The 26481-nt window shown below is 37.4% G+C and overlaps 1 protein-coding gene across 4 annotated transcripts in view; it reads right to left on the bottom strand.

Moving 5' to 3' along the window:
* Positions 1 to 26481, bottom strand: part of LOC105035394 (protein WHAT'S THIS FACTOR 9, mitochondrial) — a 43473-nt gene that overhangs the window by 4677 nt on the left and 12315 nt on the right. The gene's annotated exons all lie outside the window — the stretch shown is intronic.

The following is a 26481-nucleotide window of genomic DNA, read 5'->3' as shown; positions in this document are numbered from 1 at the left end:
CCAAAACAAGAGAAAATAGGAGGTGGTCCACAAACTACAGAATGAACAAGCTGAAAAATAGAAAAGGCTTGTTACTTGGAGGATAACTTGTTTCACAAGATTAACATGTTTCACAACATAACCAAACTCCTTTATTCAACTCAAACTGACCAAGAAAAAGTAAATAAAGAGACAGAAAATGTGTCCAAGTCTATCATGCCAAAGATAAACATGGGTTGTGATATTATTGATATCATCCAAACATGTTGCAGGAGTTCCATCAATAACAAGAAAGTTAAGACCATTAGCTTCATGGACACCACCAGGTCCTCAAAAACACAACGGGATGAAAAAAACGTTAAGCTATATTTCAACTGCTTGGTAAGCTGCTTACAGATAACAAGTTACAAGGAAATGAGGGAACATGAATTATTGATGGAAGAGGCATGGATGAGGATGGCTGATAGTTAGCATATCCGATGCATAATATATTGATCCATTAGCTAACCTTACCCCACCTAAAATAAGAATAAGAGAAGAGAAGTACTCTTGCTTACTGGTCATATTCTCAAAAGCCCCTGAATCTATGATCCAGGAATTCTGAGGAAGAGACCGAGAATGGTTAGCTGATGCATGTGAAGAAATACTGTTGCTCTGCCTCCAATTTGATCATGAAACGAACCTTTAAGAGATAATAACTGCTGAGGCAGATCCTTGATACTATAATCTTCAGAATTAACAGTATCATTCTAATTTAATGATTCTATACCAGTTTGCTCCCCCTGAATCGAAGCAATAATCACACTTGAATGCAAGGTATGCTGAACAGGTACCGCCAGCTGTTTCGGCCAGCCGGCGGTATGGTTTCATACCGTACCGAACCGACAACCCAAACCGGAAGAAAAAAAGAGAGAAATAGAGAGAGAGAAAGAGGAAGAAAAAAAAAGAGTGAGAGAAAGGAGCCGGCGGGGCCGCGGACGGCCTCCAACTGGCCGCCGTGGCCGTCGGAGGGTGCAGTCCACGTGCACGGCGCCGCAAGCGTGAAACAAAGGCATCGCTCCTGTTTCGCAAATTTTTTTAAAAAATATGGTTTTAAGTGAAGTTAGCAAACGATTTACTACTTCACGATTTTTTTTTTTTTTAAGAAAATTCTTAAGTCGGCAACCCAGTTGCCGACTTCATAAGTTTAAAACAAAAAAAAAAAAAAAAATCGAAACAAATGTCGTCTGTTTCGAAAAAGAAGGGGGCGGAGCCGCGGAGGGACTCCGCCCACTCGACCACCCTCAGGTCATCGGCATCGGCTCGCCGGCCACCGGGAGCCTCACAACGGAGGCACCGTCCGTCCGGTAGGTTCGCCGCCCCCTCCGAGCCTCTCTCTCTCTCTTTTTCTCTCTTGAAAGCCCTATCGGGCGATACAAGGCTCGGAAGCCCTCCGACGGCCGCAGCCGACCACCGCCGGCCTCTGACGGCTCCCACCTCCCTCCCTCCCCTCCCCTCTCTCTCTTTCTCACTTTCCGTTCTTTTTTCTTCGGTACCGCTGGTGTACCGATTTTACCGGCCGAATTGTGCCGGTTCCCCGCCGGTCCGGTACGAAATGGGGTGTATCGGCCGATTCGGCACGATATGGCAAACCTTGCTTAAATGTCTCAAACTATTGGATCACAACTGAGAATTTAAATTGCAACATCTCCTTCATGTACCTTATATTTCCAAAATGACTGCATTTCAGCTTTCTTTTCTCTGTATATCCCTTAGGACGCCTTGTATCTTGCTAGTCCACCTTCCACCTTTTGCAGGTTGAAAATCTCCAAGTAATGTTGATCATTCAACAGATCCAAGACTCTTAGACTTTGACATTCCACTTGCTTCACTTCTCGCATAAATATAGATATCCTCCATGGAACTAAATTTGCACCCCTTACAGCTCCATTTCAGTAGTAGCCTAGTAAAAAAATATCACTGCCACTATATTCTTTTATTTATTTCTGCAAGATCAGCAGTGCAGGGCTGATAAAAATCTAATTCCTATTTTTTCCTTACTAAACCACAATAGTCTTCAATGGAGTTCACTCCTTGCTCCATGGTAATTTGCTTCCTCTGCAAATGATATAATCTACTATTATCATGCTTTGGAGAATGTCTTCTGTACTTTAACCCTGATTTCCTTTTCAGTGGAGAGAAAAAGAAAACTTCTACTAACATGAGGCTCCATTGAATGTAACAACCAACTCATCACAGTCATGCTTTCTCATCATGGGTGATCAGCTGATTGCAGCTCTGTATGATAGACCCTGGGATGTAGTCCATGAAAGAATAGTGCCCTAAAGGCCAATCACATGTGTGATGCGATAGAGACTTTCTTGTGTTATCTTTCTGCTCATTTGCATGACATTGATTATTTTATTTATATGAGATATTTGTTTTATCATTTACTGCATCATATTTTATGATTATGATAAACCTCATAGATTAGGACAATGATTTTAGGACCATGATAAGATCATGCCACTAAGACCTAAAATTTTGATAGCTTCAATCTAAAATGTTCCCAATCATTGGATCATCGAGTTGAGGATCGATGACGCCGGTAAAACTGGTACATCTTATGTATGCTCAATGGAAAGGATGATTGATCTTACAATCACTTATGTGATGACACTAATACAAGAATGTAAGTGCTCATTAGAGAACGAGTTCACTGAACTGATCCAGAAGAAGAACATCTGATGGAGCCTTACAGCATATCGACAGATGGTTCTCCAGTGAGAGTGGTACAAGTGATCCTTTGACCTGAGATCACCATGGTACCTTATATATATGGATCCTTACTTTGGTTTATTCCCTAGCATACCACTTTGAGATGTGTGTGGGATATTTTGGGTTTGGTGAAGTGTGCATGGAGATTGTGAATGATCAACATGGAATCAGTCACTCCTTGTAGGAGGAGAGAACATCCTATGTCATCTCATAGGATGATGACTCTGAGAATCTCTGGTCAGAGCAGGGATTAACAGTAGAAAAGATTTCTACTGGTTCATTAATCGAGTCATCATCATCAGATCGAGATACATATGGATAGGTATTTGAACTTGACATGATTTCATACCCATGGCCTGTCTGGAATGTTGTGTGATCGAAGGATTGAATTGCACGGTAACTCACCACGAAAGATAATTTTGATATTTCCATCAAATTCTATGTCTTCTGAGTAGTTATGACACGTTGCTAGACATCAATCTTGACTTGTGGACTTGTAAGAATTAAAGGAGTTTAATTCAGAAATTAATTGGAAGGTGTTCTGATTAATTGATGCCTTGGGCTAACCTAATTAGATTAGGTCATGAGTTTAAGTCCACTGCTAGCTAGATATGGAACCCAATGGATCGCACACAATAAGAATTTGATCTTGGTCTAATCTATTTGGATTTATTGTAAATCCTATGGGTTAATTAAATTGCTAGCACATGAATTAACCCAAGTTTCAAATTTAGTTTGGTGCAAAGGTGTTTGTGCTAAACTCAAGCTTGATGCCTTGACCTAATAGGATTAGGTTCAATCTTTGATTTTCTGGTTTGGTTAACCAATCCACTTGAAAGTGTTTCATCTAGATTTATCCATCTCCACGCCATTTGTCCACGCAAATGAAAAAGGCACGTCACATTTATTTTAGGCGTTAAGATGGAGGAGTCCTTAAATACTCCTCTTAATTTTCTTCTTATTTTTCCATACGTTACATTATTCCACACTCCATCAGATGGCTCTTGGAATATATGGGCACAGAAGAGAAAGAAGAGTTATTCTCTGTGAAGGAACTCACACACCAAAAATAAATGAGACGCCACATATTTTGTGCGATGAGATTAGAAGAGTCCATCTCATTTAAAACTCTTAATTACCTTCCTATCTCTTCATTATTCCACGCTAATTCATAAAAGGTGGCGACATTAGATGGCTCCTTGGGTGGTGTGCGCAGAGGAGAGTCCTGCAGATTAAAAACCCGATTAACTCCCTTAATAGGAATTAAATCACCAATGAAATCAATGGGACGCCAATTGTTGGCCTCCCTTAGAGGCGCCTTTTCTTTCTTATTCAAAGAGGGCATCTCCTATATGATATGGATGGATTTTTCCCTAGTGGTTAGGCGTGGAAATGAAGAGAGAAAAGATAGAAAAAATTTAGAGAAAAGACAGAAAAAGAGAGAAAAATAGAAAGAAAGGCAAGAGAAAATTGGAAAGCATGTGATGCTTATCCTAAAATTCAGATTGTTCTAGTGTGGAACATCTAATCTGATTTTTGTGCAGAGAGATCTTTTGGAAACGGATCTCTAGCGTGGTCCTAGTGGAGGATTCGAAGGCATACAAGCAGTGGTACAATCTGTTCTTGAGAAGAACGATTGGCAGTAGACTTGTGAAGATGGCTACAGTACTACGTCAAATTGGGAAGGATCCTGATCTGTCCCGTGTGGATCACCGTTAGAAGACTGCTACTTTGGAGCTTTGTGGAGATCACTCTTTTACCAGATCCTCATCTTCATATTTGGTATAACTTCTGATCTCTCATTTATATGCTTGCTGGTATTGTTTGATTGTAATCATCCAGGAGTTCCTAGAATTTGTATTCCAGTAGTCATGTTTTAACTGTTAAAATTAATTTTCAATAGTTGAATGCATGTAAAAATTTTTGAAAATCATATTCCGCTGCGTTACCGGAATCCAACAGTGGTATCAGAGCCACCTTTGATTGATTCAATCAAACCTCATATTATTATTGTGATATGGATTAGATCTAATTCATTTTATATCAAAAATCAGATTTTCTGAATGATGTTTAATTCATATTTTTGCTGCATCCTTTGTTAAGGATAAATGTTATCAATCCATGATCGAACTTGGATATGAAATTCTATGGTCTTTAGACTTGTAAGACAAGTTTAGGTTAGATCTTATGATCTGATTTTCTATGGAATTGTAAATCCAGTGCATGTGATGCGCGAAGCCTTGGAATGATATATTGGATGTATATTGCCAAGACTTGGGGTTCTTGCATATGATGTATCCACCCAAGATCTTAGGGCCGACCACCATGTAATAGGGCATTCATCATTATGGATCATCCATTATGATTATTGCCTCAAGATATGTGTGGAGTCGAAAAATTTGATCATGAAAAGGATGCTTCGGCCATAGATTAGGTTTTTTTTTTATCGATGGATTTATTTTAACTATAATTCATTGATTTAACGTGATTAGAATTTATGATTATAGTTTAAATCAAATTCATATTTCTAATTTGATTAGAAATTATGTTTAATTAAGTTTGATTAAATTGTCATTGACCTCATTTGATTAGGGCATGAGTCACGATTGACCGAATCTTTACTAACCTAATTGGATTAGTATCAATCTAAGAATTGATCAACTCAACTCAAAAGGATGACAAATTGAATGACTTAAAATGGGTCAAGAGTTGAACCTGAATCAAAAATCCTAGATGGATCCTATGCCCATATATTTAAACATCTTCATTGACATATTTATGAATGATATCACAACTAAAATAACATAAAATATTTATTATCATATTTTATATTTGTTATAAAATGCATGAAGAGTGGTTATGGACTATGGTACATCTATGTGATGGATGTATGCATGAATGCTTCCATTGTCAGCTGATTATGAAGATGTATCTGCAAGAGTTGCAATAGGGACTGGATGCCCCTGATACATTGTATTTTTGGTTATACCTTTCTTTTGTATGTTCCCAACTGTTGATTGAGAATTTTACATATTGATATAAAATTATAGAAAAAAATTTTATTTGAAAATAGATAGAAATTATTTCTTTCTATTTTCAGATAAAGATGAACATTCGCGGAAGTCTTCATGGAGATGAAGACTGGACTACCAGATGTTTGGAGCGTAGAGGCATATTAAGATTAACTATAAGATGGTTCAATCTATGATGCACCTAGGGTTTAACCCATATACCATCCTGTGGCTTGGATGATTTTTATTGAAAAGTCCATAACCATTTGATATCTTTTATATGCTCTTACATGCTGGTAGTTAGAATTAAATATAATTGCATGTGATGCATTTGTATATGTTTTGGATGTGCATGAGACCCAAGTCCCTCGTTTAAATTATATTAAATCATAATGACGAAGTGTTAAGAACACTACCCATGTCTTCCTTCATGCCAAACCAGTATTATGTCAAGAACCATAGTAGGCTTGTTGTGCTATATCCACAAGGCTTGCTGTGGGGATTGATGTGATACTGTCTTGATGCATAATGAAACTAATTGTACTTAGCTCATACTAAGTCAATAGAGTATGTCAAAAACTGTAGTGAGTTTGTTGTGCTATCTACAAGGCTTGCTATAGAAATTGATATGATGTTGATTTAGTGATGCTTATGGCATATTTTGGTAGTGCTGTCTTGTTGTGCTATCCACAAGGATAGTATTATTCAGATATGACCATACAAATTGAAGGATACGACTTAACTAAAATACTATAGTTTGTTGTGCTATCCACAAGAGTATTTTAGAGGCAAAAGTTATATTGAGAGTTGCATGAGATGCAATTGGTAAAGAGTTACCCACCCATAATCTCAAAGGAGCTTGTTATGCTATCCACAAATTTTTTATGAGAAATTGAGATCTCAATCCTACTAAAAACTTGATGATAGGTTTTCTCATTTTTCATACTTGAGGGCTAAGAAATTCGCTAAAATAATGAGAGACACAATTAGATAAAAGACCTCATCTAATTTGTGCATGTCATCATGATAGTCCTTTTATGTTCTTATATATTCATCTGCATCTTCACTATCACTATATGATATATTTGATACCTTTTAAATTGACCGAACTTTATAGACTGGTTGAGGAACCGAGAATAGTTCTCACTTAGGAGATAGTCTCCTATTCTTTTGATTCTGATTTGATCAGAAATGATACTATAAAGAAGAAAAAACACATATGCGATATAGTGGGGTGACAGTATGACTGTCAAGTATATCCTAATTAACTTAATTATGCGATTAAGTCAATATTATGGATGGTGAATTAATCCAAGATTTGATCCTGTTAACTCTCCCGAATTCCTTCTTTAACATCTCCTAAGAGAAGAAAGGCGAAGAATATCTTCACCAAGGGTATCAATTTTCATTACAACAATGATGAGCATTTGAAAGAAATTGCAAAAGCTGTCTTACAAATGTGAAACAGAAGCAGGATGCAAAAGTTGCATCTGCTAATGGTTTGTATATGATACAAACTAATCATTGAGTGCTTCAGCTTTAGAATTTTGGGTATGAGATACCTCATATAGATCTCACTTATGCAAAGCTTTGTTGGACCTATAAAGCTTAAGAGAGGTGACTTCATGCCTTTTTATCTCTGATGGATAGTCCATCCTAGCTAAGGCTGAAGGAACCTACTTATATATGTAACCTTCTAGTAATTTTAGAAACTAATAGACTATTATTATATACCTAAATTTATCAGAAACATTATTTCAATTCCTTTATTATTGTAGCATGGTTTTGAAATTAATGTATGGGGCAAAAGTTGCTCTTCTTCTAGTAAATTTTATGATGTGGATTTATGATAGTGGTCATGTGTTTCTGTCACTCAATGATGTTGTTCTTCATGTTGATGAAAACAAAAAAAATTCATATGATAGTCATATATTTCTGGCATTGCCATCTTAGCCATTTTTGTAAGTCAAAGATAAACAAGTAATACAAAGAAGAGTTTTTTGTTCTGTATAATTTTGAATCATATAGAACTTGTAAATCTTATCTCATGGATAAAATGACCAAGATCCCATTTACCGGACATGAAAAAAGACAAGCAAGGTATTAGGTCTTGTACATATGGATGTTCAAAACTAATAATATCTCGATCTAGAGATGGACACCCCATATGAGATATGGTGTGTTCTTTAATATGCTTCACATATCTTGTTATCTCATTCTGAGGATATGCCCTAGAAATTGCTGCATGTGTTCTGAATTAGATATCGTCAAAATCTGTTACTAGCACTCTATATGAGATATGAAAAAGAAAGAGGCAGATTGCCCAACTTATGTGAAAAGAGTTGATGTACATAAGTCATGTACTAAATCAGATTAATATACATTTATAGGTTATCCTAAAAGTAGTATGTGATACTACTTGTACCACTCTACTGGACAAAAGGTATTTTGTCAATAGGTATATCACTTTTTGGAAAAAAAAATTTATCTAAAAAAGAGAACAGTGGGAGATAATTGAACTTGAGAAGTTCAAGACCTATGAACTATTCCATCATAACCTGTGGAGTGTCCATAAGTTGATCCTCGACCAGATGTGCCCATTGATGAGACACTACCATGACACACACCTCTCCGAAGGTCAATAAGAGTGTGTAATGTACTACTCAGATATAGGTTTGTCGTTGAGAATGACAATACACCATATATCATTGAGAATGATATTTTCTTGACCTATTCGAAAATCGTTATAAATAAAGACTCTGACAGATGGCTTGAAGCCATGAAATCCGAAATAGACTCCCTGTACATCAACTCAAGTATAAACTTTGGTTGAAGCACCTATGAGTATGACCCAATAGTTTGCTAACAGGAATGTCCATTCGGATGTTGCTTGCTATAGCCGTACACTATCTAGAGAGTTTGTCACTAGTGGGATGGCAAATTCATTTTTGATAAGATAGTCAAAATATTTGACTTTATCAAAATATTAATGAACTGTGTGCAAGAAGATAGATAGGAGACCCACTAACTTCTTGGTTAAATATGTGAATGACATACAGCATATTGAAAAGGTAGTCCCGATATTGTACTCGGTCGATGACATACTTATCACAAAAATTTTTTTAAAAAAAACTTAGGTGAAGCATCCAATATACTTGGTATCTATAGAGATAGATCTAAGTGGATGCTAGGCTTGTTCCAGTCTAGGTATATGGATTTTATGTTGAAGGAGTTCAACATAAATGAGTGTAAAAGTGTTTACTTATCCATATATTCAATTACCAAACCTGATGTGGTTTATGGCTTGTGCACAATCATTGATTTTAGACAGATCCTGATAGGATCTTTTAAAAATTATGAAAAGCATTCTCAAAGTACTTAGAGAAGTACTAAAAGAGCAATGAATTGGAAGAGTTCCCAACAGCAAACTGTGTTTGACTCAGTTAATTACTGTGAATAATGATTGCTAAAGAAAGTCACCTAATGAAAGCGTTCATCACTGAGTTGGGTGTGGTCTCACTAGAAACCTACGCACATCCTATGGCACTTTCACCTCATTCATGATTTGATCATAAAATGAGTCCATATAAAGAACAGCATAATGGATCAGTTCACTAAGCCTTTACACAGCAGCAGTGTGTTCGCCACCTTGATTGCACGAGCATCAATACAGGGGCGATTGGCTATAGTGCTAGTGGGAGATTGAAAGAATAGTACCCTACAGGCCAATTGCATGTGTGATGCGATAGAAACTTTCTTGTGTTATCTTCCTGCTCATTTGCATGATATTGATTATTTTATTTATATGAGATATTGTGTTTTATCATTTGCTGCATCATATTTTATGATTATAATAAACCTCATAAATTAGGACAATAATTTTAAGATCATGATGAGATCGTGCCAGTAAGACCTAAAATCTTGATAGCCCCAATCTAAAATGTTCTCAGTCGTTGGATCATCAAGTCGGAGATCGATGATGCCAGTAAGACTGGTACATCCTATGCATGCTCAATGGAGAGAATGATTGATCTCACAATCACTTATGTGGTGACACTAATACAAGAATGTAGGTGCTCATTAGAGAATGAGTTCACTGAACTGATCCACAAGAAGAACATCTGATGGAGCTTTACAGCATGTCGACTGATGGTTCTCTAATGAGAGTGGTGCAAGTGATCCTTTGACCTGAGATCACCATGGTACCTTATATATATGGATCCTTACTTTGGTTTATTCCCTAGCATGCCACTTTAAGATATGTATGAGATATTCTAGATTTGGTGAAATGTCCATGGAGATTGTGAGTGGTCAATATGAAATCGGTCACTCCTTGTAAGAGGAGAGAACATCTTATGTGATCTCATAGGATGATGACTCTGAGAATCTCTAGCTAGAGCAGGGATGAACAATAGAAAAAATTTCTACTGATTCATCAATCAAGTCATCATCACAGATCAAAATACATATGGATAGGTATTTGGGCTTGACATGATTCCATGCCATGGTCTGTCTGGGATATTGTGTGATCGAAAGATTGAATTGTACGGTAACTTACCACAAGAATAATTTTGGTATTTTCATCAAATTTCATATCTTCTGGATAGTCATGACACGTTGCTAGATGTCAATCTTGACTTATGAACTTGTAAGAATTAAAAAGTTTAATTCAAAAATTAATTGAAAGATGTTTTGATTAATTGATGCCTTTGGGCTGACCTAATTAGTTTAGGTCATGAGTTTGAGTCCACTGTTGGCTAGATATGGAACCCAATGGATCACACATAATAGGGATTTGATCTTGATCTAATCTATTTGAATTTATTGTAAATCTATGGGTTAATTAAATTGCTAGCACATGAATTAACCCAAGTTTAAATTTGGTTTGGTACAAAGGTATTTGTGATAAACCCAAGCTTGATGCCTTGACCTAATAGGATTAGGTTCAATCTTTGATTTCCTGGTTTGGTTAACCAATCCACTTGAAAGTGTTTCATCTGGATTTATCCATCTCCATGCCATTTGTCCACGCAAATGAAAAAGGCATGTCACATTTATTTTAGGCGTTAAGATGGAGGAATGCTTAAATACTCGTCTTAATTTCCTTCTTATCTTTCCATACGTTGCATTATTCCACGTGCCATCAGATGGCTCTTGGGAATATGTGGGCACAGAAGAGAAGAAGTGTCCTTCTCTGTGAAGGAACTCACCGCCAAAAATAAATGGGACGCCACATATTTTGTGCGATGAGATTGGAAGAGTCCATCTCATTTAAAACTCTTAATTACCTTCCTCTCTCTTCATTATTCCATGCTAATTCATAAAGGCTGGCAGCATCAGATGGCGCCTTGGGTGGTGTGCACAGAGGAGAGTCCTTCTGCAGATTAAAAACCCAACAACTCCCTTAATAAAAATTAAATCACCGATGGAATCAATGGGACGCCAATTTTTGGCGTCCCTTGGAGGTGCCCTTTCTTTCTTATTTAAAGGGGGCGTCTCCTATATGATATGGATGGATTTTTTCCTAGTGGTTAGGCGTGGAAATGAAGAGAAAAAGATAGAAAAAATTCAGAGAAAAGACAAAGAAAAGAGAGAGAAAAATAGAAAGGAAGACAGAGGAAATTGAAAAGCATGTGATGCTTGTCCTAAAATTCAGATTGTTCAAGTATTGAACACTAATCTGATTTTTGTGTGGTGAAATCTTTTGGGAAATGATCTCTAGAGTAGTCCTAGTGGAGGATTCGAAGGCATACAAGCAGTAGTACAACTTGTTCTTGAGAAGAACGATCGGCAGTGGACTTGTGAAGATGGCTACAGCACTACGTCAAATTGGGAAGGACCCTGATCTGTCCCGTGTGGATCACCGTTGGAGGGCTGCTACTTTGGAGCCTTATGGAGATCACTCTATTACCAGATTCTCGTCTTCATATTTGGTATATGACTTCTGATCTCTTGTTTATATGCTTGCTGGTATTGTTTGATTGTAATCATCAAGGAGTTCCTAGGGTTTGTGTTCCGATAGTCATGTTTTAATTATTAAAACTAGTTTTCAATAGTTGAATGCATGTAAAAATTTTTAAAAATCATATTCTGCTGCGTTATCGAAATCTAACAGTCCATCTTCTTACAAGCTACTAATAAACATTATAGCTGATTGTTCTCATTCCAAATAATTCTTTCCATTCAACTTTACTATAGTGATCACCAAATTTGGAAAGTCATTTTGACTACTTCCCAATCTTGAAACCACCTTCAACAAGTCTCCCATCTCAAGAATAAATGTAATACTAAGAGATGATGCATTAAAAATAATTGCAGTCAGGCAGAAAAGATATTATCAGCTTCATATTTGATCTGAATCTTCTTTCACACAATGTGATCTAATCTTCTATTGGCACAACTTCATTGGCATCATAGAAAATCTAATATGCTGTAACAAACAGCAGAAGAGCCCTTTCACATAATGCAAAGGTTGTAATCAGTTAATTAGATTGGAACCTGCTACGGTACCATGTTTTTGTTCTCCCATCAGGTACAAATGAGTCAGCATAGAGATTATGAGTAAAAAAGAAAGAAGAAAAGAAGAATATATTGCGATGAGAGGAGAGAAGACAAAGAAGAAAGGCTAAGACAAAAGAATCAAAAAAATAGTGTATGACAGAAGAGATTCAATGTAGTTCTCTTCTTACCACCAGCTTTTTTGATATTACTGTTTGGTCACAATGTGTAGATAAACATGCCCCTAATTGTAGGATACAATATTCAATCATATTAATTATAGGTGGTACAATCAAGCAACATAAATAAGGAAAAGCTATAAAGGTCAACATGGCAAATAAGGAACACAATTGGTAAGGAAAACATATTCTCTCTCCAGGATTAAAAACATCTAGCCCCAAACAAATTTTAGCATACCTAATTCCAGATAATCATAAACTTACTTCTTTGACACCGGAACCGATGCTAAGACATATAGGAATAAGGAATTTCAATGCTTTTTTGTGGTTTGGAGCTTCAAAGAAAAAGCTAAGCTTGCAGAAACTTTCTGTTTGAACATGAAATTTGTTTGAACATAAACAAATGATTTTGCACATGGATTGATGATCTAGGGTATGATTTGGTTCAAGTGGAACCTTTCTGGATAGTCAATCAGAACAACATTTGTTGCCATAATTTATTTCAACAAATCTTTTTTTTTAGTTACAAGTCAGCTATCAATAGATGAAAAGAAGAGAAAATAATCTGATATTGATGAGCAGTGAGGTCAGGGAAAATTTTTGGAAAAAGAACAGGGGAAATTGTGGGACTTTTAATGGAAAGTATAAACCAAAAGGCAAAAAATTAGCTAATATTATTGACAACAATGGTTTAATCCTAGTCTTGAGACTTGTACCAGTCCAGAACCTTAGGGCGGGATGTTATTGGGTTGCCCCCATCCCGACACTTGGGATGGGCCGCCATCTCAATGATTCACCAGCATGCCCCCTTTTTGATGAAATTATGAGTACTTAGTTAGAATAGGCGAAGATTGAAAAGCTCCAAATTTGGAAAAAAAAAAATCTTTGAGAAGTTCAAAATAGTTAAAAATAAAAATATTCAAAAATGAATATGTGTCATAAAAAAATAGGTGTGAATGATCAATGTGATGAGGAGTTTAGAATCCAGCAGGACAGCAGATTCTTTTTGATAATCATTTAATCATATAATCTGTGAACAAGAGCTACTGGCCCTTTCCATGTGGGAAAGTGAGAAAAAAAGAAATGGAGAGAATAGGACAAAGGGGAAGGAAAAGAGTACAGAAGAGAGACAGGGAACACCCTTTTTAGCTTCCTTTTTGGGAAAAAATAATTTCACTACTCTTGAGATAGGACAGATCGATGCCATGGCCCGGCTCAGTTCCTTGATGCTCAAGCATGGACGCATAATCATGGTGCATGAGCTCCTTTTGTCTCGATGAATAATTTATGTTTTGCAATTTATTCATGATCTTCACTAATTTGATGATAAAATCATGACTCATTTGCAAATGACTGAATTATCCACCAAACAAATTTTAAAAAATTTGCTGATTGTTGTGACTATGCTAAGAACAAGTATGTTGGACAAGTGGAGACAAGTGGAAAAGAAGCATGCCCCTATCAAAGGAAAATGGTCAACTTGAAAGGCCTCAATTGTCTTAGCTAGGTGGACAAATCTGAAAAAATCAGAGCCTTATAAACATCATGGTTGTCACTAATGGCAAGGCAATCTTTATTGATGAAACTAATTATTCATCTTTTAACAAGTATGATGAGATTCTTCTAACAGTGTTGGTAACTTGGTATAATCGGGGCTTATAAAGTTGTTCAAGTGTTCAATGACAATGCCTCTAATTACAAAGCAATTGGTGATTTAACTGAAAGTACATACTCTCACATATATTGGTCATGATGTTGGTCTCATAATTTGGTCTCTTGATGAAAGATATAGCAACATGTGAGCGTCCCACTCTCATTTTCATGGGAGATATTTAAAAAAGGAGAAGAAAATTGTCAAGTATGTGAAGCATCGATATCCATGTTATTATTCCAAGCTTAATATGTTGAAAGTCACGAAAACCACATTTGGGCATCATTATTTGGACCAAATTGTGGTTCATATTAAATTTCACAAATCCTGCTCATCTATGATCAAGTTTGCTAATTTTGATAACAACCACTGAAGCATACGAAAGAATAGATATGATGCCGAGATTAATCAAGAAAGCACTTATAGACAATCCAATTGTTTATCAAGTAGTTCATGATATGGTTGTCAATAACTAGGATAAGTTGAATATTCCTCCTTATTGCATTTTACATTTTCCAATACCAAAATATTACGCAAAAGTTGATGGGAGTTTCCTATGCCATGAGGTGAAAAAGGATGCAAGCCGAATGCTGATCCAGAAGTTCAGAAAGGTTACCTGCATACACTCCAATGATTGGTTAGAGATCCTAAGAATTCTTCTATTATTAAAAGGCAGCTAAGCAACATGGGTATTTGCTTGATCAAAAGCCATTAGAGATAGAGATGAGAGGGATCCTAATGGTCCATGCCTTCATGGGATACGTATAATGCAAGTTCTCCAGAATTGCCTGGGCTTGCAACAAAGGCTTTGTGATGGCATGCTACTACCTCTTGTCCAAAGAGATGTTAGAGCACTTATTCTTCTATCCACGGTTAAAAAGGAACAAGCTTAACAATGATGGAGTCCAATCTTTGGACTCATACATTATTACTCAAGGTTATTAACAACATCGGATTCAGCACCATCTGTTGAACCCTTAACAACATCAGATGAGATGCAATCTAATGTTGGTCCGTCTGTTTCAGCAAATCAACTTCAAACACAATATCAACTTGAAAACTTGCATGACAAATGATCCCAATTCCAAATGTCATCAAAATTATGATCTAATTATTTTGTCGATATAAGTCTTGTGGAGCATTTTGCAAGAAAAAATGTCTGTGGTGTATAGTTTCTTTTGAATATTTTTGGACTAAGGTATATTTCCATTTTATCAAGCACAATGTCAACCTGAAAACTTGCATGGCAAATGATCCCAAATATCATCTAAATTTTGATCTAATTATTTTGTTGATATGAGTCTTGTGGAGCATTTTGCAAGAAAAAATGTCTATGGCAGGATTTTCTGTACCGTGCCGAACCAGCCGGTACACTCCATACCGTACCGCATCAATGGAGAACCGGCACGATTCAGCCAGTTCAAACGGTATACCAACGGTATCGGAAGGGAAAGAGAGAGAGAGGAGGAAAGGAAGGGAGACGGGAGCCATCGAAGGCCGCGGTGGCCCGTTGCGGCCGCCGGAGGGCTTCCGAGCCCCGTTATCGCCCGATAGGACACTTGAAAGAGTTAGAGAAAGAGAGAGAGCTCGACGAGGGGGGCGACGTACCGGACGGATGGCGCCTCCGTCGCGAGGTCCCCGATGGCCAGTGAGCTAATACCGATGGCCTAAGGGCGATCAAGTGGGCGGAGTCCCTCCGCGGCTCCGCCTTTTCTTCTTTTTCAAAACAGACGATGGCTGTTTTTATTTTTTTTTATTTTAAACTCATGAAGTCGGCAATCCAATTACCGACTTCAGGATTTTTTTTAAAAAAAAAATGACCGACTTCACTTAAAACCAATTTAAAAAAAAATTCGTAAAACAGGGGCGTCGCCCCTGTTTCACGCCTGCGGTGCCATGCGCGTGGACTGCACCCTCCAGCGGCCACGATGGCCAGCCGGAGGCCGTCCGATGGCCCCGCCAGCTCCTTCCCCTCCCTCTTTTTCTTTCTTCCTCCCTCTCTCTCTCTATTTCTCTCTCTTTCTCTCTTTTTCTTCTCCTGATTGGCTTCGGGTTTCTTCGTCGGTTCGCCTCGATTCAGTACGGTACAGAACCGTACCATACCATACCGCTGGCTGGCCGAAACGACCGCCAGTACCAGTATGGGAAACCTTGGTCTATGGTGTATAGTTTCTTTTGAATATTTTTGGACTAAGGTATGTTTCCATTTTATCAATCTTCTGTTTACAATGAAATGAAAACTACGTATTTGCAGGACTGCACTCAAGCTTCCATGGTTGATCAAAGTGTGTTAACTTCAAACTATATGTGAATTCTCAATATGTTAATCATTTTAAACATGTAGAAAAGAATAGCTAGAACAAAATTACACACACACGCACACACACGCGCGCGCGCGCACACACACACACATATATATATATATGCATACGTATATGCATATGTATATATATATGCATATGTATATGCATATGTATATCTATATGCATATCTATATATATATAGGGGCACATGCACGCACACCCACACCCAGTTTAGGATCAGATATTCATGGTGAAAAATAGGTGATTTGTGAAAAAGGTCTAAAATTGAATCCTTGTATGTTTTGATTTTAGTTGGTAAAAGTTTTATGTTTAACTCATTAGAAGAAGTTTAAGTTTTCTAATTTCTAGGATTCTCATACCTATTTTTGGGCCTACATTTTGTAATTTGTTTTTGAGTCCTATTTTAAGGGCTGCCATGTAAACACCCTACTTTGGATCCTAGTTGGATTAGAAAAGTTTTAGACTCATCAGAATTATGATTTGAGAAGATTTTCATGATCTTTTATGAGGTGTCTTACAATGTGACGAATTTCTCAATTTTTAAAGAAAATATTTTGGTTTTTCTTTTGTGCTAGGAAAGTACAAGAAAGAGTCCTTGTTCTTCCACGAGTCCTATTTTAGGAGAATCATGGGAATCTACAATCATAAAAGGATGGTTTTGCCACTGAATTTAGCATTGCAAACCAACGTTTTACATCCCAGTGGGACAAGGGGCGTCCCGATTGTCGCATCCCATTCCCTATGAGAAAATGGGACTGGGGGTGGGCTCGGGACTCTGAAACCCATCCACAAAAGGAGAGGAGAAAGAAGAAAAGGAAGGAAAGATAAAGAAAAGAAAAAAAATGAAAGGAAAGAAAATAAAAAATGAAAAAAAGAAAGGAAAGGAGAAGAAAATGAACAAAAAAGAAAAGGAAATAAAGGAAGGTAGAGGAAAAGAAAGAAAATAAGGAAGAAAGAAAAAAAGAAAAAAAGAAAAAAGAAGAAAGAAAGGAAAGAAGAAGGGAAGAAACATGAAAGATATCTATCAGAATGCATGAGTAGGATTGCTGTTAGGACAGAACGGGATAGCAGGACATCCCATTCCACAGAGAAACTGGACACCTTTATCCCACAGGATTTACAAAGTTGTTGCAAACATTATAAAAATTTTAAAATTTTCATTCTTCTTCTACTTCATGCTTTTCTTTCAACTTTTGGCTTGATTCCTTTAGCCCGAGGCTTGTTCTTTGCCTTTAAGCAAGGATTGTTGAATTGTGCCGAACTAGCCGATTCGGGAGTAACAAACTATAGAAAATGTTTTGGCTTTTCTTTTTGTGCTAGGAAAGTATAAGGAAGAGTCATTGTTCTTCTAGGAGTCCTATGTTAGGAGTATCATGAGAATCTACAATCATAAAAGGATGGTTTTGCCGCTGAATTTAGCATTGCAAACCAAGGTTTTACATCCCAGTGGGACAAGGGGCGTCCCGATTGTCGCATCCCATTCCCAATGAGAAAATGGGATTGGGGGTGGGCTCGAGACTCCGAAACCTATCCACATAGAGAGAGAAGGAAAGAAGGAAAGGAAGGAAAGATAAAGAAAAGAAAAAAAAATGAAAGGAAAAAAATGAAAAATGAAAAAAGGAAAGGAAAGGAGAAGAAAATGAACAAAAAAGAAAAGGAAAGAAAGGAAGGTAGAGGAAAAGAAAGAAAATAAGGAAGAAAGAAAATAAGAAAATAAGAAAAAGAAGAAAGAAGGGAAAGAAGAAAGGGAGAAACATGGAGGATATCTATCAAAATGCATGAGTAGGATTGCTTTCAGGACAGAATGGGATAGCAGGATGTCCCGTTCCACGGAGAAACTGGACACCTTTATCCCACTGGATTTACAAAGTTATTGCAAATATTATAAAAATTTTAAAATTTTCATTCTTCTTCTACTTCATGCTTTTCTTTCAACTTTTGGCTTGATTCCTTTAGCCTGAGGCTTGTTCTTTGCCTTTAGAGCAAGGATTGCTGAATTGTGCCGAACTAGCCGATTCGGACAGTAACAAACTATATTGGCATGGTTCAGACAGTCAGTTTGGTATATAAGAGCTTGGTTTTTTTTTTTTTAGCCTCCATTTAGTTCCCCCTCGGCCAATCGCATGATTTTGAAGCCCTCCATCCTGGACGTAGTGAAGCCCTCCATCCTCAATGCCTAATCGTCGAAGCCCATCCCAGGTGAGTCTCTCTCCATCTCTCTCTCCTCTCCTCAATCCCCATCATTCGGGCTTCAAGCCTCTCTATCTTCCCCCTATCCCTCGATCCTCGCCAAATCTGGAGCTCATGAAGCTCTATCAAGATGGATCAAACTTCCCTGGCCCCTCTCTCTCTTGCTCTCTCCCTCTGTTCCTCCCTTTCCTTCTCCCTCTTTCTTCCTCTCTCCTCCCTCTCTCTATCTTCCTCTCTTTCCTTATCTCTCTCCCCTCCCCTCCCCCTCCCCCTCTCTCCCCCTATTTTCAATATGCTTTAGAACAAGGTACGGAACCATATCGTACCATGCTGGTCACTAGTTAGTATGACCTCCAATACCGATTTTACACCTTATCCTAATGTTTTCAAATCTAACCTGAAAATATAGACCATACAAGTATTGTAGATTGGCCTCTGAAGGATGCATCTACATCAATTAGTATATAGTACAGAGCAACTATGTCTCGGGGAGCCAACATTATTAGTTTATCAAAAATGGCAAAATTATAATTTTACTAATAAGTGCTAATTGCTAATATTGTAAAATACATTGCAGTTTTAGTTAAAAAAATTATTACGAGATAGCCACGAACAACAAAGTAATAAGTGTTTTTAAAAGGGGAGAAAAGTTGTAGCAAGCCTTAGAAGCTTATACTACAACTACGAGAGCTTGGCTGATCTTGTTTTGTCTTTTGCAGATGACTGACTCCTGTTGGCTCAGGCCTCCACGAGGAACATGGTGGTCTTTAGAAGAATTTTGGACAATTACTATGCTACATCAAACCAGAAAGTGAATCTTCTCAAATCGAGTCCTTTACTGTACTAATTTTTTTCTAAACTTTTTTTCCCATTTGATACAGATTTCAACTTATTTACGAAACTAATGCAAAAGCGAAAAATGCCATTCCAAATGGCATTTTTTATTGAGAAAACGTCATTCCAAATGGTGTTTCTTTGGTCCAGTCAGTAAATTTTCCAGTCTAAATGGAACCACGGAAAAAAAATTTAGTATAAAAATGCCATTCAGAATGGCGTTTTTACGTCCTTATATATATATATAAAAGAAAATAGTGCTCCTTCCCATGCCGCCTCCTTCGCGACGATGCCGATCCCCTCCGGTAAGCTGCCGCGCCCTCCCCCCCCACGGCCCTCTCTTCCTTCTCTCTCCCCCTCTTCCCTCTTCCTCCCCCAGCCCCCCCCCGCCGACCCTCTCTTCCTTCTCTCCCCCTCCATCCGACGCCCCCTCCCCCTCCCATCCGACGCCCCCCTCCCCCACGCTCCTCTTCCTTCTCTCTCCCCCTCCCCCTCTTCCTCCCCCCCGCCGGCCCTCTCTTCCTTCTCTCTCCCTCTGCCCGACCAGCCCCCACCCGATGCCCCCCTCCCATGCCCCTCTTCCTTCTCTCTCCCCCTCCCCCTCTTCCCCTCTTCCTCCCCCCCCACCAGCCCTCTCTTCCTTCTCTCTCCCTTTGCCCGCCCGATCGACGCCCCCTCCCCTATGCCCCTCTTCCTTCTCTCTCCCCCTCTTCCCCTCTTCCTCCCCTGGCCCCCCTCCCCGACGGCCCTCTCTTCCTTCTCTCTCCCTCTGTCCGCCCACGCCCGTCCGATGCCCCTAGTGAACACTTGAATTAAGTCACTAGAGGCACATAATTCTATTTAATTGTACTTTATTTATTAAAAATTTGATGCTCTCTACTCTATTTTGTAGATAATTGGGAGTTTGGATTCATACGATTCAAATTGAACTCAAATCGAATCAGATTTGAGTGAACTAGACAACCAGCTCCTATTCCAATGTGAATACGACTTAAAGATCAAGGATCAAGAAGCAACCTCTCCAATCAAGGATCCAGATTAGAAGATAAATGGAACCAAGTGTGAACACGACTTAAATCTCCAGGGCTCAGATTAAAAGATCACTCTTCATGAAGATCCAAGTGTGAATGCGACTTATTGATCAACAGAAGAGAAGCAATATGAAGATCCAAGGGTTCTCATTCATGATCCCACCTCTCTTTTCATGAAACCCTAGCCTCCTCTCTATAAATACACCCCAACCCTCCTTTCTTAATCCATCAGCCCCTTGTGGGGTTCTTCATCTTCTCCCCTCTCTTCCTCCTCTCATCCATCAAAGTTCTTCCCTTTCTCCTTTCCCATCAAGTCGATGCCTAAGTTTCTCTCCAAACTGCTGCCCCCATCTCTCTTTCTCTCTTCTCTACAAGTCTAAGAGAGATACAACCCTAGCACGACACCATATTCCTCCATATATCTGCTCTCCACATCCTAAAAATCTTAGGGAGGTCCTAATCCTAGCACCCCTTCCATCAAATTTAGGAGAGGTCCTAATTCTAGTGCTGCTATCCTTTCTATATTCCCATACCCTCTTCCATCTACCTTTCTTCCTTGGAGTTCCTAAACCAGCCTTCCAGCATCCTGCCGCTATCTGCATGAAAGAAGATGAAGGATTCAAGGAGATGCATCCACCATCGGACGCAACAAGAAATTTAACTTGGTTTAGTTGTCTTATATCGAACTTTTATTTCTTTTCCATTATGTATGCTTCTTTATTTGATCAATGAAAAATATTTTTATTGCAATCTCCATGTTTCATTCTTAGTTTCTTGCAATCTACTATTCTTTTCGTTTGTATTTTCGAAATAATCGGCCTAAGATCCCTGTAGATACGATCCTGACTCACCCTATCTCATAGTAGTGAGTAGGGTTAATTTTGGTGTGCTGCGACATGCATCAAATTTTGACGCCGTTGTCGAAATCTTGGCACGATTGTTTTGAAAAAAATCAAAAAAAAATATTTACTACTTTATTTTTCTAATTGATTATTTCCTTCTTTTGCACTCTTATTTTTCATACTTTATTTTGCTGATTGATAATTTACTTTTTATTGTTAATTAATTTATTTTAATTGCTTAATTACCTTCTATTTACTTTTCTTAAAATTTCTGTCTTATATTGCTTTTCATATATAGTAGATTTACTGCTTTCTAGCTAGATTACTTTATTTACATGCATAGAAAAATTTTTTGCTTTCTATAGCCTAGTGATTTACTGTATTTTATAGCTTAGAATAATTTACTGCTTTATATAATTAATGATTTTTTATTTTTTAAGTAGATTAGATTTTTTGCCTTTTATTTTGATTACGTAGTTACCTTTTATTCTTAACTGTGAAATTATCTTATTTGCATAGTTAAGTAGTTATCTTATTTATTACTGCTCATTATTTCTAGTGATTTACTATTTTTCATAGCTTAGAATAATTTATTACCCTAAAAGTAGATTTGATTTGTTGCTTTATTTGTAGGTTACCTACTTGCCTTTTAATCTTAGCATTATTTATTTTTCATTTAGTTAGATTTGCTAATCTTCTCATACCTAATTAACCTAATTTAAAACTTACCTCTTATTTCTTCTTGCTTAAAGATAACATAATATAAAAAGAATACAAAGACACCACATAATACTTAACTAATATAAATAAACTAATTAAATCTTAAAAGTTACTTAATATGTTTAGACATCTTTTCTTATTGCATTGTACATTTCCATAAAACACTTTAAGGGCACTTAATCCAATTAAATAAGATAAGGTGAAAATTTGATCACCCTTTGTTGACCCACAAATCACCATTCTGTATTTGTATTGACCTAAGCCTCTAACTTAAAATTAATTAAACATTGGCCCCCAAGGACTCTTGAGCTCAATAGGACAAAGAACCCTAAAAGTTGGACTGGATTAAGATTGGTCAGTTAAATTGATGTCTAGAAAAGTGATTCAAGAATTACGTCCCGAAGAAAGGTAGTTCATTAATTGGTTCCGTTTGCTAACCTGACCAACTTGGTGTCTAAGAAAAGCAACGGAGGTACCCTATCAATCTTACACTTATCTGGCCAGTTGAATGGCTAATCTTTTACTGGAGTGCTCGAAGATGACCTTGACAGTTAGGAGCTGTCTAGATCTAGGATAACCTTAGGATAGAGTTGACTTGATTGCATCACTTGTTTGAAAAATCAAAAAAAATAATTAAAACAATCTTCTCATCTATCGTCTCTAGCTCTAGGACTCTCTTAGGATTCTCATCTTTAGAACTTCTCTCTTTCTTCATCTTCTCTTCTTCTTCTCTCCCTCTTTCTTAAAAGAAAAAAAAAATCAGAAGGAGATTGTTCTGATCTAGACCTCTTGATTATATATTAAAATAATCAAAACAATCCGATAAATTAGATCTGTGCTAGGAATATGGATTTCTACAGTAGAGAGGATGAGCTGTCTCATAAATTAGATCGCCTACCGGCTATCAGACAGTCTCTCTACATCTTTTCTTCCTGCACAACAAGTTGAATGCCTAACCCTGCATCAATTTTCTGAGTTTAGGTATGAGCAAGTTCATCAAGATCAAACCCAAATAGCCTACGAACCAGAAAATAACCCATTCTTTAACAACTACAATCCAGGTTGGGGATTCAACCAAATTTTTCGTGGAAACCACAACCAGTGGTTACCCCAGCAACACAACGATCTACATTTGTAGAAGCACCCTATTATGACATGCCCTATTCGCAATATCAATCTTCTCCGACTATCTATAGCCCATCATTTGAAGAGAAGATTTTGCAAGCACTAAATAGGATTGAAAGCACCAATCAGCTCCTTCACTCCTCTATGCAATCCTTAATCGAAATAGAAATTCAAGTCGATCAACCAGTAATTGCAATCAATAGGAGGAGGAAGGAGAGCTGCTTAGTCAGCCTGAGAGTAACTTAGAGGGACAATACCTGACTAAAAATTTTAATGTCTCTGTAATTTTTTCTGAACAATCGATTATGACTCTCGAGAATGAACTGATCATAAAACAATCCTGCACAACCAAAACGACCAGCACAGATAATTCGACTGAGGTAGAAATATCTAAAGAGAAATTCAAAATTTGGGATGAACCAATTATATCATCACCTTACCTACCTATGGTCCCATTCCCAAGTGTCCTAGAATCATCCATTCCTTATAATAGGAAAGGAGGACAAATTGATGAAATAGAATTAATTCGACTTCTCAAGGACCATAAATGAATAACATAATAGAGGAAGTTACATCCATAATTCTCCTCGAAGATTCTTTAGATTCCTGTTTAGCTCACTTCGAGGTGGATGATTTTGATATCGATGGGTATATCACAAAAACAAATGATCTAGTCAATGCGTCCTACCCTAAAACCACCCTATTTGGATCGAAAAATATAAGCCATCACCTACCTCCCAATAGCTCTCTTGTTAGAATCACCATCTGCTCTAGAACTGAAGCCACTTCCTGAAGCACCCACTGACACCCTTCTAGTGATCCCTAATCAGGAAACCCAACTTGTAGGTATTCTAAAAGCACATAAAGAAGCTATTAGATGGGATATTTCTGAAATGAGGGACAATGATATTGAGATTTTTATGATTGATTTCTCTATTTTTGACACTAGTTTCGAGGACTGTCTTCAAAATCTTTCTATGGTGTTAAAACGATGTATGGAGATAGATTTGTGTTAATTTGAAAAAAATACCATGCTATATATTGAGAAGAGATGATGCCGAAGCATGCCATATCCGAGACAGGGATTAGAGTAGATCAGGTTATAATTGAAGAATCTCTTAAACTATCAATCTTAATCTCGGTTCAACAAACACAATCCCTTTTTGATCATCAAAAAAATTATGAGAATATTGTTAGTCCCTGATATTGTGCGCTTGCTCAATACATTCTATTGGTCTGGCTAATCATTATAGAGCATTCCACTAATATTTTTCGGCTATGATGATAAGGCCTCCTGATTGGTCTTATCCTTTTGAAATTTTGAGGGACATACCTAAGTTGGTTATAGGTGAGACTCCCTCATAGCGTTCGGCTGAAGACGTTAAACTTAGCACTTATTGGGAGGCAACCCAACTTATGCAATATTTTTAATTTCTTTTCATTTTGTAGGAATCTCTAGAAAGATAAGTAACCAAGTTGAATCTCTATAATAGAATGGACGAGTGATGCTACTAGCCAAGTTGGGGGGAGAGCCACGTTCACACCAGCTGAAATCAAGAACACACCACACCCAACAATGAAGGATCTCTCAACAATGAATGCACACATTAAACTCAGATGGTATCCTTTTCTGTTATGTTATAATTCTCTTCTTCTATTGGGGATAATGCAAATTAAGTTGGGAAGGAGAATAACTAATTTAATTAAGTCCTCGAGTATGGTCAGAAATAATTAGCTTTGTGTACCTGAATTTTATCTTAATTTGGAATTAATCAAGCATCCTAATCAATGAGTGATTGATGGTCTAGATAATTTTAGAGATATCGAGGAGAAAATTATTAAGAACACCTAATAAATGGTAGGATTTAGACCAAAATGAATTTTAGAGTAATTCTAAAATCCTCTTCTTGCCTATCTCGATAAAGAATCTGATTCATGGGGGTATGAATGTAAATATCAAAGTATGCAAAAAGTCCACCTTAATAAAATAGATTTTTAGCATTTCTCACTAAGTAACCGGACCTCTTCACTTAAGTAAGCGTTGTTGTTCATGTCAAAAGATGTGAATGTGAAGAAATCTTTGGTAGAGTCAGTCTTAACTCGTAGCTTTTTTGACTCGAGTCACTAAGCCTGAGGACTATTTTACACTAATACCCTAAAACCAACTGGTTTGAGAGTCGTTGGCCTAAAGCTCGCTACAAGAGTCATTAGAAAGCTTAAGGGGTTAGGACATTGCACTGACTGTACATAAAAATATTCTTCCAAAAAAAAAAAAAAAAAAGAAGAGAAAGAATAAGGGGAATAAACTGTAAAAAGATACTACACCAAACCCACAGTAAGTTAAAGGACTTAAAATTAGAGTGAAAATTGGTGAAAGAAGATCTCTAAAAATTTTTATGGCTAATACTCACCACTAATTGAGTCGAATTAATAATTCAATGAAGTACCTCTTTCATGGTCTAGCCGGATATTAGCTACCGTTAGAAATGCCTAGGATAACTTTTGATTCAAAGATAATTTGGTGCACAATGCTAATGTATCTATTTTACTCGAGGATGAGTAAATTTCAAGTTGGGGGGTGTGACGAACATTTGAATTAAGTCACTAGAGCACATAATTTTATTTAATTATACTTTATTTATTAAGAATTTGATGCTCTCTAGTCTATTTTGCAGGTAATTGAGAGTTTGGATTCATACGATTCAAATTAGACTCAAATCAAATCAGATTTGAGTGAACCAGGCAACCAGCTCCTATTTCAGTTGAATATGACTTAAAGATCAAGGATCAAGAAGCAAATTCTCCAATCAAGGTCCAGATTAGAAGATAAATAAACCAAGTTGAACACGACTTAAATTTCAAGGACTCAGATTAAAAGATCACTCTTCATGAAGATCCAAGTGTGAATACAACTTATTGATCAACGGAGGAGAAGCAATATGAAGATCCAAGGATTCTTATTCACGCTCCCACCTCTCTTTTCATGAAACCTAGCCTCATCTCTATAAATACACCCCAGCCCTCCTTTCTTAATCCATCAACCCCCTTGTGGGGTTCTTCATCTTCTCTCCTCTCTCTTCCTCCTCTCATCCATCAAAGCTCTTCCCTTTCTCTTTTTCCATCAAGCCAATGCCTAAGTTTCTCTCCAAGCTGCTGCCTCCATCTCTCTTTCTCTCTTCTCTATAGGTCTAGAGGAATTACTAACCCTAGCATGATACCATATTCCTCCATAGATCTGTTCTCCACATCCTCAGAAGTCTAGGGAATCCTAACCCTAGCACCCCTTTCATCAAATCTAGAAGAGATCCTAATCATAGTGCTGCTATCCTTTCCATATTCC

Source organism: Elaeis guineensis, chromosome 3 (assembly GCF_000442705.2).
Source record: "Elaeis guineensis isolate ETL-2024a chromosome 3, EG11, whole genome shotgun sequence".
Lineage (NCBI taxonomy): Eukaryota > Viridiplantae > Streptophyta > Magnoliopsida > Arecales > Arecaceae > Elaeis > Elaeis guineensis.
This window is presented reverse-complemented; position numbering and strand designations above follow the sequence as displayed.